This window comes from Paroedura picta, chromosome 3, assembly GCF_049243985.1.
Source record: "Paroedura picta isolate Pp20150507F chromosome 3, Ppicta_v3.0, whole genome shotgun sequence".
NCBI classification, from domain to species: Eukaryota; Metazoa; Chordata; class Lepidosauria; order Squamata; family Gekkonidae; genus Paroedura; species Paroedura picta.
The window spans coordinates 75,526,820-75,540,787 of record NC_135371.1 but is presented as its reverse complement, the minus strand read 5'-3'; the positions used below and the strand labels follow the sequence as shown (position 1 = coordinate 75,540,787).

General features: G+C 48.2%; 1 protein-coding gene across 1 annotated transcript in view; it reads right to left on the bottom strand.

Annotated features, from left to right (window-relative positions):
- Positions 1-13,968, bottom strand: part of FAXDC2 (fatty acid hydroxylase domain containing 2) — a 78,189-nt gene that overhangs the window by 540 nt on the left and 63,681 nt on the right. The gene's annotated exons all lie outside the window — the stretch shown is intronic.

Sequence of the window (13,968 nt, the reverse complement as noted above, 5' to 3'; positions counted from 1 at the left end):
AGCCTTTCTCAACTTTTTTGTTGAGAAAGCCCTGAAAAATTCTTCAGGCTTTCATAAACCCCAAAGGTGGCACAATCATGCAGAATATGGTTGGGTGCCCACTGACTGCCCCTCCCCACCCCCTTCAGGCCCATCATTGGCCTTTTTTTGAGGGGGGGCAGATCAACATGACCATATATGGTTAGATCACCTGATAAATATTTAAAATTTAAACATTAAAAAATATACATTTTTGGGAAACCCAGGGCCATCAAGAAATTTGAGAAAGTCTGCATTAGTGATATCACTATTAATAATGATATTACTCTTCTATTATTGTTAAGTATAATGAAGCAATGGGAGCGTTGGCCCCCAAGCCGCATTTCTCCTGAAATGTTTGCAATTAACTCTTGGCACCGGCAGGAAAGCATTAAACCTTTCCCAAGCTGTGACATAAATGAACACTCAAAATGAAATTGTTGAACCAGAAACAGACCCATAACAAAATCTGAAGAGAAAGGGAGGGATGACTGGGATAGGCGCTGCGCAGAGCGAAAAGAGGCTGGGCAGCAGTGCAGGTCCATCTGTAAAGGGGCTGCCAGCCTGGCCTCTAAGTGTATCCCCAAGTGCCCATGCCTGTTGTGGCTGCTTGTGATTTGGGTGGTGCGGCTCTCTGGGGCCAGGCCCCGGACCCAAGGCCAGGCGCAGGGCGACCTGTGAGCCAGCGCGAGTGGTGGATTGGGCCCCAAAGCCTGGTAAAGCCTGGCCTGGTAAATTAAAAAATAGTATTTGCCAGGAGGGTCCTACTGGCCAGAATTTCAACTGGTTAGCTTGGGAGTTCATACAAGAAAGTTGGCAGTAGGAGTTTTTTTTGGGGGGGGGGAGGAAAAACAACACCTCCCCCAGCCAAGCAGCACCATTCTTCTGAGTCAGGATGGATGGCCTTCTGTTGCATCCCACTCAGATCTCTGTTCTGAATGAGAGATGGGAGAACTATCTGGAGATGAGCAGGTGTCTAAGGACTCTTCTACTAGGCTTTTCACTCCAGAATATCTGCCACGTATCCTGCCTAAAGTCATCTCCACTTTAAATTACAAAATGGAGATTCAGGAAAAACCTAGATTGGAGGCTCCAGCCAATCTGGATGCCAGGGGCTTTAAGAAGCCTGTCCTGCCTCAGACCCCCCATCCATTCCCTGACCAATTCAATGAGGTCATCAAGGCTCAGTGGGCCATATCGGGGGGAGGCACTTCTCTAGCTTCTGTGGCCAAGAAGTTCTACACTCTGACAGCTATGGGCGATTTGAAAACCCCACTAATTGATGCTCCTCTGGGGAGCTACATTCTGGAGCTGTCCTTCCCAAAGAAGACGAGAGCGCTCTTCGCAATTCTGTGGATAGAGCGCATTGAAGAAAGTACATGATTATTCCTCGATGGCTATCCACGCATCTGCTGCCCTGTCTAATTTCTCCTGAGCCATCGTGATCTGGGCTGATGATTTCCTAGGTGGGGAGAAGCTATACTCTACGTCTGTTGTCAAACGTAAAGAGAACTCACAACAGGCTTCTTAATGAAAGAAAGCTTTATTGGAAAGTACTATACGCTAAGGACTGAGAAGTCAAATCTGACTAGAGTACAGATTAGCTTCTGCTTATCAATACAATTCTCCCGCTCAAAACTTGACAGTTCCCAAGGGAGGGGAGTCAGAGAAAAGACACATGTGTAAGAAAAACAGAAATACATTCTCATAGCCTTGAGGAGGTGACAACAAACCCAGGCTCAGGCGAGAGGCCACAACATGTGATAAGGTTACCAAAACAAACTATTCACTTTTATGTCTAGCAAAAATACAGGACCTGGAGCAACCAGGCGCCAAGCAATATAAAACAATATAACTGACATGGAGGAACTCAAGCTAATTTATGACAGAGATTCTACAATCCTGACATCTGTAAGGCAAACCATTGCCAAAATTAAGAGGGCAGCAGAATTTGCAGCTGATGCTTCCCAAGACACCATACAGTTCAGTGCCAGAACACAGGAAGCAGGTTTCACAATTTGGAGGAACAAATGGCTGAAGCACTGGAAGGTGGACTCCAATTTGAAGAGTATCCTTTTGACCATGATGTTTTTGGGTCCCATGCTCTTTGGTGAGGCTAACTTGGACAAGGTGCTGGTAGAAACCAAGGAGAAGAATACCATGACCAGGGACAGAGACATTTGATACCCGAAGTGGCAGTGCTTTCAATCCAACCGCGGCTTCGGCTAAGTCAGAGAGACTTCTGTGGACTCCAAGCTCCCAAATTCAGACCACATTTTCTCCCAGAAACACGCAGTCTTCCCGACAGGACAAGGGTCAGTAGGCCTGCAAGAACACTGCCTGACTATGCGGTGAGTGGCCGGCTCCATTTCTTCCAGGAGGCATGGAGCCGGTCAACTTAGAATCATAGAATCATAGAGTTGGAAGGGGCCATACAGGCCATCTAGTCCAACCCCCTGCTCTACGCAGGATCAGCCCTAAGCATCCTAAAGCATCCAAGAAAAGTGTGTATCCAACCTTTGCTTGAAGACTGCCAGTGAGAGGGAGCTCACCACCTCCTTAGGCAGCCTATTCTACTGCTGAACTACTCTGACTGTGAAAAGTTTTTTCCTGATATCTAGCCTATATCGTTGTACTTGAAGTTTAAACCCATTACTGCGTGTCCTCTCCTCTGCAGCCAGCAGAAACAGCATCCTGCCCTCCTCCAAGTGACAACCTTTCAAATACTTAAAGAGGGCTATCATGTCCCCTCTCAACCTCCTTTTCTCCAGGCTGAACATTCCCAAGTCCCTCAACCTATCTTCATAGGGCTTGGCCCCTTGGCCCCAGATCATCCTCGTCGCTCTCCTCTGTACCCTTTCAATTTTATCTACGTCCTTCTTGAAGTGAGGACTCCAGAACTGCACACAGTACTCCAAGTGTGGTCTGACCAGTGCCGTATACAATGGGACTATGACATCTTGTGATTTTGATGTGATGCCACTGTTGATACAGCCCAAAATGGCATTTGCCTTTTTTACCTCTGCATCACACTGCCTGCTCATGTTTAGTTTACAATCCACAAGTACCCCAAGGTCTCGTTCACACACAGTGTTACCTAGAAGCGTATCCCCCATCCAGTAGGCATGCTTTTCATTTTTCTGACCCAGATGCAGAACTTTACACTTATCTTTATTAAATTGCATCTTGTTCTCATTTGCCCATTTTTCCATTGTGTTCAGATCTCGTTGAACTCTGTCTCTATCTTCCGGAGTATTTCCCAGTCCTCCCAATTTGGTGTCATCTGCAAACTTGATGAGTAGTCCCTCCACCCCCTCCTCTAGATCATTAATAAATATGTTAAAAAGTACCGGGCCAAGCACCGAGCCCTGAGGTACCCCGCTACTCACCTCTCTCCAGTCTGATGAAACACCATTGACAACAACTCTTTGAGTGTGGTTCTCTAACCAATTCCCTATCCACCTGACTATCTGAAAATCCAGATTGCAGTCCTTCAATTTATCCATCAGAACATCATGGGGAACATTGTCAAAAGCTTTACTAAAATCCAAATAAATGACATCAACCGAATTTCCCCGATCCAGCAAACCTGTTACTTGGTCAAAAAAGGAAACCAGGTTGGTCTGGCAGGACATGTTGGAGACAAATCCATGCTGACTTCCTTGGATCACCAAATTGTCCTCCAGATGTTTGCAGATCGCTCCTTTTAATACCGGCTCCATTATCTTCCCCACAACAGAGGTTAGACTCACTGGTCTGTAGTTTCCCGGGTCATCCTTCCTCCCTTTTTTGAAGATCGGAATAACGTTTGCTCTCTTCCAGTCCTCCGGGACATCTCCAGTCCTTAAAGAGGTTCCGAAGATGATGGACAAGGGCTGTGCAAGTTCTCTGGAAAGTTCTTTGAGGACTCTCGGGTGCATTTCATCCGGACCAGGGGATTTGAACTCATCCAGTGCAGCTAAATGCTTCTTGACAACCTCTCTATCCATGTTAACTTGCCACCCAGACACTGTCCTTTGGCTATTGCCATCTCTAGGTGTGCCTAAACACTTTGACCTGTGGGGAAAAAACAGATGTAAAATAGGCACGAAGCCTTTCTGTTTTCTCTGCATCTTCCATTAGAGTTTGTCCATCCGCACCCAACAGTGGTCCTATTGCCTCCTTTACTTTACGTTTGCTCCTCACATAACTGAAAAATCTTTTCTTGTTACAATGGGCTTCCCTGGCCAATCTTAGCTCACTCTCAGCTTTGGCCTTTCTGATGATTGATCTACAGTGCCTAGTAACCTGTAGGTACTCTTCTTTAGAGCTCTGTCCTTCCCTCCATTTCCTGAACATTTTCCTTTTCTTTCTTAGTTCCTTTTGAAGTTCTCTGTTCATCCAAATAGGCTTCTTAGAGCTCCTGCAGTGTTTTCGTCGTTCTGGGATAGTCATTGATTGAACATGCAATAGCTCCTGTTTGAGTAGCACCCACCATTCACATGCTCCCTTCCCTTCCAGCATTCTCGTCCATGGTATGACACTCATCATGTCTCTGAGTTTATTAAAGTTTGCCCTACGAAAATCCAACATCCGCATCTGGCTACAAGCTTCCTTGGCTCCCCATCTCAAAAGGAATTCTATGAGGACATGGTCACTTCCCCCTAGGGTCCCCACCTCCTTCACCTCATCCACCAACTCTTGCCTGTTGGTCAGTATTAAGTCCAGTATGGCTGAACCTCTTGTGGGTTCATCTACCATTTGATAAATGAAATTGTCAGCCAGGCAGGTCAGAAACTTGCGTGACTGAGGACGCTTCACAGAGTTAGTTTCCCAGCACACATCTGGGAAATTGAAGTCATCCATGATGACAAGGTCCTGCCGCTTGGATATTTTCTCAAGCTGCTCACAAAGTGCAGCATCCACATCTTCTCGTTGGTCAGGCGGTCGGTAGCAGACACCAACCACCACAGTGTTTGTTTTCCCCTCGCTTATTTTCACCCAGATGCTTTCCACTGTAGATATGCTCTCCTTCACTAGAATTTCCTGACAGGTAAGCCCTTTCCTCACATACAGTGCCACTCCTCCACCTCTTCGATCTATTCTGTTTTTTCTGAACAGTTCATATGCATCCACCATTACATTCCAGTCATGAGAATCATTCCACCAAGTTTCTGTGATGCCTACTAGATCATACCTTTCCATCAGCATGAGAAGTTCCAGCTCTTCCTTTTTATTGCCCATGCTTCGGGCATTAGTATAAAGACATCTGAATCCTTTTACTTTTGGTTCCCTATGAGCTGGCCTTGCCGGTTGGGCTGCCTCCGATCGTTTTCCTTCCATACACTCCCTATGTTGATCGTCTCCTTCCCCTAGTAGCTTTAGTTTAAAGCTCTCCTGATGAATCTCCCCAGGTTCCTGCCAAACACATTCTTCCCCAGTTTTGATAAGTGCAGTCCATCAGGTGCTAGTAGGTCTTCCTCAAGAAAGCCTATCCCATGGTCCCAGAAACCAAATCTCTCCTGCCAGCACCAACTACGCAGCCACTGATTCATCTCCATTATCTTCCTCTCCCGACGCATTCCTCTTCCCTTGACAGGCAAGATTGAAGAGAATACCACTTGTGCCCCCATTTGCTTGAGCTTCCTCCCCAGATCTTGATAGTCTTTTTTAATAGGAGCGATGGTATTCAGGGACATGTCATTCGTTCCCACATGGACCATCACAAATGGGTAGCGATCCGTAGATTTGAGGAGTTTGGGCAGCCGTTCTGAAACATCTTTAATTTTTGCCCCTGGCAAGCAACACACCTCTCAGGTTAGGGGGTCGGGCCCAGCCACATGGCGATCCATTCCTCTTAGCAGGGAGTCTCCAATTACCAGTACTCTCCTTTTTTTTTTCTTCTCAACTCCATTTCCTTCTGTCCCCGTGGCCTCTTCCCTTTGTCTTGGACTTTGTTTTGGGACCTCTTCCCTTGTTGACCCTTGCACCTCCTCTGCAAGGGCCTGAAATCTATTCTGGAGCTCCAAAGGCCCCGAGAACTGTCTCGCTCTTCACCGTTGAGTCTTTTTCCGAACTGTCTGCAGAGGCTCCCTATTGTGGTCAATCTCCTTATCCTATTCAGGACTAGTTGTATTGTCTTTATTCCGAGTTGCAGGGCTCTGGTCTATGAACTCCTCCCCTTCCTTACTTTGGGTCAGAGTAATAATTCTGTTTTCTAATCCCATAATCTTTTCCTCCAAAAGTCTTACTAGCTTACACTTGGGGCAGCTGTAGTCCATCTTGTCTTCTAGGAGGAAGGCAATCATGTCACACTCACTGCAGATGATGGGATGAGTGTCCTGGAGGTCCATTGTAATGTCTAGGCAGTGAAAGTACTAGGGAAATATAATCTACTGATATAATCTACTGATTCTAATTGCTCGGCCAAGAACCCCAGGCTAAGAGCTACAGGCCAAGAGCCCTTTGTCTCTCGCCTCTGGTGAGGAGCAGCCCTTTTTAAGCCTCCCAACAATTACCCAGCAATCACCTCACCCAGGCAGCACAATAGCCTCACCTGGTCAGCAGCAACTCTCCCCAGTAGCTCTCTCCACATCCTCTCAGTTGTCTGAGCTCTTCAGATAGAGTGGTCTTTCTGTGGTCCTATCTTCAGTCCTATCTGTGGTCTCAGAGGGCTACAGGATAGAACTTGGCACGTGGAGGAAGGGGGTCTAACACTTCAAGGGGGTCTAATTCCATACTTTTCATCGTACCCAAGAACTCAGGAGAATGGAGAAGGGACTCAATCTCTGGGTAAGGAAGCGACATTTTCATATTGAATCTTTGCACCATACGGCAACTCTTACAGGCGGGGGACTTGCTCATCTTCCTGGATCTCAAGGAGGCATAACTCCACGTGCCTATCCACAGGGACTCCAAATGCTACCTGTGCTTCTGCTACGGAGGGCGACATTTCCAATATACGGCACTACCGTTTGGGCTAGCCTCAGCACAAGAATATCATGTGGAACCTTATCAAAAGCTTTACTGAAATCCAGATAAACTATGTCCACCGCATTCCCCTGATCCAGCAAGGGGAAAAAAAGAGATAAGGTTGGACTGACATGACTTGTTATTGCGAAACCGATGCTGAGTCTTAGAAATCACAGCTCTCAGTTTCAGTGCTGTACAAAGAAGCAGTCGCCTTCTTGCACTGGGCAGAAAGGCACCTGCTCAGTCTCAAGGCAGAACATTTCTGTGGCCTGCAAAATACTTGAGCGGACTGCCTGAATTGCCAGGACATCGACCTGGAGAGTCGAGCCTCAACCGACAAGTGTTTCAGATCACCCACACGTTTGGATCACCACTCCTGGATCTTCTCGCAACCACCGGCATCACCCAGACACTGCGGTTCCTGAGCCGGTTCCCCAACAGCAGGGCGGAGGGGGAAGATGCTCTCTCACACCCCTGGCCCCTGGATCTTCTGTACACCTTTTCTCCCCTGCCTCTGATAAGCAAGGTCTTGAACAAGATTTAGTGAGTGAAGGCCAAGGTGATTGTCATCGCGCCCCATTGGCCCAGATGACCATGGTTCTCCAAACTGAACCAAATGGTAGAAACAGATTCATGGTGCCTGCCGTCTCAGGAGGACCTAGGAATCATAGAATCATAGAGTTGGAAGGGGCCATACAGGCCATCTAGTCCAGCCCCCTGCTCAACGCAGGATCAGCCCTAAGCATCCTAAAGCATCCAAGAAAAGTGTGTATCCAACCTTTGCATGAAGACTGCCAGTCAGGAGCTCACCACCTCCTTAGGCACCCTATTCCACTGCTGAACTACTCTGACTGTGAAATTTTTTATCCTGATATCTAGCCTATATCATTGTAGTTTAAACCCATTACTGCGTGTCCTCTCCTCTGCAGCCAACAGAAACAGCATCCTGCCCTCCTCCAAGTGACAACCTTTCAAATACTTACAGAGGGCTATCATGTCCCCTCTCAACCTCCTTTTCTCCAGGCTGAACATTCCCAAGTCCCTCAACCTATCTTCATAGGGCTTGGTCCCTTGGCCCCAGATCATCCTCGTCACTCTCCTCTGTACCCTTTCAGACCTGCTACTTTAGGGACCAGTCAGACATCCAGATCCAGCTCGGCTACAGCTGACAGCCTGGAAGTTGAAAGGGGTGCACTTCAGAGACTTGAATTCTCACAGGGAGTGGTCAAAGTCATGCTCAGGGCCAGGCAACTGTCCACCAGACGGATTTACAGTCACACTTGGAAGGCCTTCCACACCTGGGTCATTAAGTTGCACATCAATCCCCTGTGCCCCATCACTCATGACATTGTGGAGTTCCGGCAACTAGGCCTCCAGGCACCAACCCTGAAACATCAACTGGCTGCCATCAATGCGGTTTTAGGCCTGGATGGAGTTCACTGTCTCAGAAATCACATATCAGACTCTTCCTGAAGGGCGCCAAGCAATCAGATGCACCAGTGCAGCATCGTTTTCCCATGTGGAGCCTCCCAGTAGTACTGCGAGTGCTCACTAAACCTCCATTTGAGCCATTCCAGAGGGCAGAGGTGAACATCCTGTCATGGAAGGTGTCCTTCCTAGTGCCTATCTACTCGGCCAGACGGCAGTGCTGTCCTCATGAAAGGAACTCTGCTGCTTCACAAAGGTCATTCTACGAACAGATCCCAGCTTCATACCCAAGGTCAGTTCTAGATTCTACGCTAGACAACCACTGACTCTACCAGCGTATTGCCACAAGCCATGCACACCAGATGAGCGGGCACAACACAAGCTAGATGTCTGCAGGGCGATTTGCATCTACTTTCGCAGAACAGCACGTTTCCGCTGCTCTGATACACTCTTCATTTCGCATGGGTGTCAGAACATATGCAAGAAGATCTCACCCACAGCTGTGGCCTTCTGGGTCAGGCGATGCATTGCCAAGGCTTATGAGGTCCAGGGGAAAGTTCCCCCTGGAAGACTCACGGCACATTCTACTAGAATGGCAGCTACATCAGCCATCTTCGCCAGCAGAGCTCCAGTGACAGAAATCTGCTGGGTGGCAACACTTAGACGGGACTGGGCCGACTCTTCCCACCCTGGAGTGAGCTTTGGTACAGCTTACCACCTGGATGATTTTGGCCCCACTGAAGGAAAATGAAACAGTGATCCTCACCTGAGGATTTATTTTCTTCAGTGGGGCGAAGTCATCCACTTCTGACCCCCATGGTGGCACCACAGTCTTGGTCATGTGAGACATGCATGAACAAATAACACAGGACTGCAAAAGTGACCATTCACGCAGCAGGTCTTGCATATGACCGGGTAGAAGAGGTCACCCAGGGATCACTCAAGGAGGTGCAGCAGTCCAAATTTACATTACAATTTGCCCTACCTGAGCAAGCAGAGGTGTGACCTAACCACCTGGATGACTTCGCCCCACTGAAGAAAAGAAACCCTCGGGTGAGGACCACTATTTCATTTCCTTCTTTCAGTCTTACACACTTAAGGGGTGGGTTATGAGGGAAGGTTGGACATTATATCCTGCTCTATGATCTTTGGAGGAAGGCTGAGATAGAATTGTGCTACGTATTAAGGGAAGGATTTATTTATTTTCTTTGCTTTTCGGTATACCATGCTTGTGTCCACCTTTCTCCTGAGCAGCAACAGTTTTCTAGAGCAGTGGTCCCCAACCCGCGGGCCGCAGCCCGGCGCCGGGCTGCGAAGGCCTCGGCGCCGGGCCGCAGCTCCTTCTTCCCTCCCCCCCGAAGCGAGAAGCTCGCCAGGCCGCAAGCAAATCGGTCGCCAAAGCGGCCGATTAGCTCGCAGCCCAGTAAGCTTCTCGCTTCGGGAGGGGAGGGAAGAGAAGCTTGCCGAGCCGCAAGCTAATTGGCCGCTTTAGCGGCTGATTTGCTCGCGGCCCGGAGGGGCCGGGAGGGGAAGTCGCGGCCGCCGGCATGGCGGCGGCGCAAGCGCGGACTGCTGTGCACGCGCGTTTGCGCCCCTATCGGGCGCAAACGCACGTGCGCAGCAGTCCGCGCACGAGCGTTTGCGCTGGGGCTGCCGCGCACGCGCGGGCCCCCAGTCCGCCCTCTCCCACCATTTTGCCGCAGCGGTCCGCGGCCAGCGGAAGCTTGCGGACCGCTGTTCTAGAGCCTGTTGAATTTTTTTTGCCAGACTTTATTGCTAGTTACAATATAAAGACTAATCTCAGTAACCTCTAGTTAAATGCCTGGGTGAAAAGGAATGCTTGAGACAGGTGCCTAAGGGTTCAGCACACCCAGTATTATGTGTAGTTCTGAACCGAGTTCTTGGTTTTGTGTAGGCCTTTTCACTTCTCCCTCTCTGGACCCAATTCAGATCAGGACCGTGGTGTGATGGGGATAAGGCCTCTTCCCCCTAGAATATTTTCAATATAAAGTAGCCCCAAGGAAAACTTGGGGCCATTCTGTACAGCGTTAATGTTGCTGAAGTCTTACCATTGTGTAATGCTATTTTTTTAACATTACGCATGACGTCGTACACAATCTGCAAAACTCCTGCAACACTCCCGCAAAAATCGCTTTGTTGTAGCACTTTTCAGGGAATCCACAAAAGTGGAATCCACAAAAGTGGATTCCCCCCTAAAAGTGGATTCCCCCACAAAAGTGGATTCCCCCTTAAAAAAACGCTAGACTCTTGAGAACAACTTGCAACACATCCGAAAAAGACATCTGCATTCTCAGTATAGCAAGCAAGTCCCTCCCTAAGCTCTCGCACCCAAGCTTCCGGCGTCGCGATCAACATTTTTAAACCGGCAAAAGCAACAAATAAGCGCCACTGCCTGTAATTTCAGCCAGAAATTGCACAGGGTGGGTGGGTGGGTTTAATTTTAAGAGCATTGTAAACCATTAACCGCCAGCTCCTGCGCCAGCGAAAAAGGTCATTCCGATACATCGAATGAACAAATATGCGTTGCTACAGGTGTTTGGGGGTTTTTAAAAAACAGTTTTTAAAGGGAAGCACGAACACAACAGTTAATTGGCTGTTCTGTTTGATTGACGGCCAGGGGTGGGAAGAAGCACAGAAAAATATAACCTACTTTGTTGTAATTTCGGCAAGACTGGAAACTTGTGCGTTACGAGAACAGCGTTAGTAGGAGACCCTTTTTTTCGATAGAAATGGCGTGTGCATTACCAAGACCTGCCGCTTTTGATTGCAGCGCTTTTCAATAGCACACAGATTTAGCAACATTGATCTCTAGTTCCTCTGCCTCTTTGAAATCCTGCCTGTACTTCTGGAAGTTCTCGGTCCACATATTGCTGGAGCCTAGCTTGTAAAAGTTTGAGCATAACTTTGCTAGCATGAGAAATGAGTGCAATGGTGCGGTGGTTTGAACATTCTTTGGCATTGCCCATCTTTGGGACTGGAATGTAAACTGACCTTTTCCAATCCTGTGGCCATTGCTGAGTTTTCCAAATTTGCTGGCATATTGAGTGTAGCACTTTTACTGCATCATCTTTTAAGATTTTGAATAGTTCAACTGGAATGCTGTCACCACCAGTAGCTTTATTGTTTCTCAGACTTCCTAAGGCCCATTTGACTTCACATTCCAGGATGTCTGGCTCCAGGTTAGTAACTACCCCATTGTGGTTATCAGGGATGTTAAGCTCGCTAGTAGTAAAGGGGTACACATATCATAATGAGCTGAAACCACGCCTACCACCTTGTATACTAATTAACATATTTGCATAACCACACACCCCTGACGTCACCGGAAGTGCCATCAACATGCCCCACCCATGTGGGGTGGGGCATGTTGACCAGAGGCATGTTACGCCACACACCCCCTGACGACACCGGAAGTGCCCTCTAGCCCCTGCCCTGGATGTGCTGCCATTATGTCACGTACACCCCCCCTCCCTGGAAGTGATGGTGTCATGCCCCCACCTTCTGCCCCGGAAATAATTTCCACAGACCATGCTCCCGCCGCAAACGCAGCCATCTTTTTACACCCCTCGTGACAACGTTGTAAGTTACGTGCAGCATTGACCAAACCTTCCTACTGCGTCACAACCAATGGGGATGACCGGGTACGGCCATGTGTTCCCTCTAGCAACACGCCCTGTCACCTCTGGCCAATAGCAAAGAGGCTGGGACTGCCCCCCTCCCCCCCCCAAAGAAGTGATTTTAGGAAAGAAGCCACTTGTGCTAGCAGACACTCACCACGGCTCTTGCTGAAAACATACACACCACGGCTCTTGCTGAAAACATAGAGACTCCTAGCAGGCCCCTGATGCTCACCACAGCAGCACCGAGGGTCAAGCCTGATTGTTGCCGGATATTTAACTGTCCACCTTCAGAAAGCCATCATGTTGCCGGCCATGCTGCAGATGAGACGGACTTGAACAAGGTGACTCCTAGCAGGCCCCTGATCCTCACCACCCCACCACCGGTGTTGAGGCCTAATGCCAAAAGGCAATATATAAGTGATAGTGAGGATGAAGAGCATGTTCCTGCCAAGCTCCATTTTCCATCACCAGTTTTTGACCATGAGACTCAGAGCCGCATGGATTTTGGCAAAGCAGCTGCAGACATGATGTCTGGAAGTGAGGAAATGTGGCAGAAGCTGCTGGAAGAATATCCAGATACACAGGCATTGATTTTACCAGAGGATTCCTCAGCACAGGTAAATTGAAAAAATGGCCACTAAAGGTGGAGGTGGGCAGGAGGAGGGAGGGGGGGAGAAACCCAAAGGGACAGTATCAAACGTTTAAAGTAAATATTCTCTTTATTTTTCTAGGCCCCCGCCATCAGCCAGATGATCACCAAATTGTCCTCCAGATGTTTGCAGATTGCTCCCTTTAATATCTGCTCCATTATCTTCCCCACAACAGAGGTCAGACTCACTGGTCTGTAGTTTCCTGGTTCATCCTTCCTCACTTTTTTGAAGATTGGAATAACGTTTGCTCTTTTCCAGTCCTCCGGGACATCTCCAGTCCTTAAAGAGGTTCCGAAGATGATGGACAAGGGCTGTGCAAGTTCTCTAGAAAGTTCTTTGAGTACTCTCGGGTGCATTTCATCCGGACCAGGGGATTTGAACTCATCCAGTGCAGCTAAATGCCTCTCGACAACCTCTCTATCCATGTTAACCTGCCACCCAGACACTATCCTTTGGCTACGGCCATCTCTAGATGTGCCTAAACACTTTGACCTGTGGGAAAAAACAGATGTAAAATAGGCACTAAGCCTTTCTGCTTTCTCTGCATCTTTCGTTAGAGTTTGTCCATCCGCACCCAACAGTGGGCCTATTGCCTCCTTTACTTTACGTTTGCTCCTCACATAACTGAAAAATCTTTTCTTGTTACAATGGGCTTCCCTGGCCAATCTTAGCTCACTCTCAGCTTTGGCCTTTCTGATGATTGATCTACAGTGCCTAGTAACCTGTAGGTACTCTTCTTTAGAGGTCTGTCCTTCCCTCCATTTCCTGAATGGTAATCTTCACCATTTCCAGCAATGAAAAACTCGAGTGGCACTGTTTCTGACAATGCTGCTAGGGGTGGGACTTCAATATATAGGCACCTCTCAATGCTAATTTGCATAGGTGCTATTTGGAAAACGTCTAATTCAGATTTCGTGCATTCTTGTGACCCGTCGTGAATAAAAGCCATTGCAGTTTAAAATATATTTCCGGGGCTCAGAGGTCGTCTTCCTACCCTTCTCTTTGCCTTCTGCTTCTGAGGTGGCCGCCGCTTAACAGCCTTCCTTTTAGCAGGTTGTGGGGGTCCGGTAAGTTGCACACGTGATGCTTTTCTTTTAACCCCTTGCTTTCTTGGAAGGTACATGAGGCCTGACCCATCTTGCGGTCCAGGTGGACTCACTCTTTTCAGAACAGCTTCAGAAACATGACCTACAACGTCTTTAGCAAGATTTCGGGCAGCAGATTTCACATGGGGCTTTATGAGCTTTATGAGCTCAAATCAGTGGAGTGGAGTGTGTCGG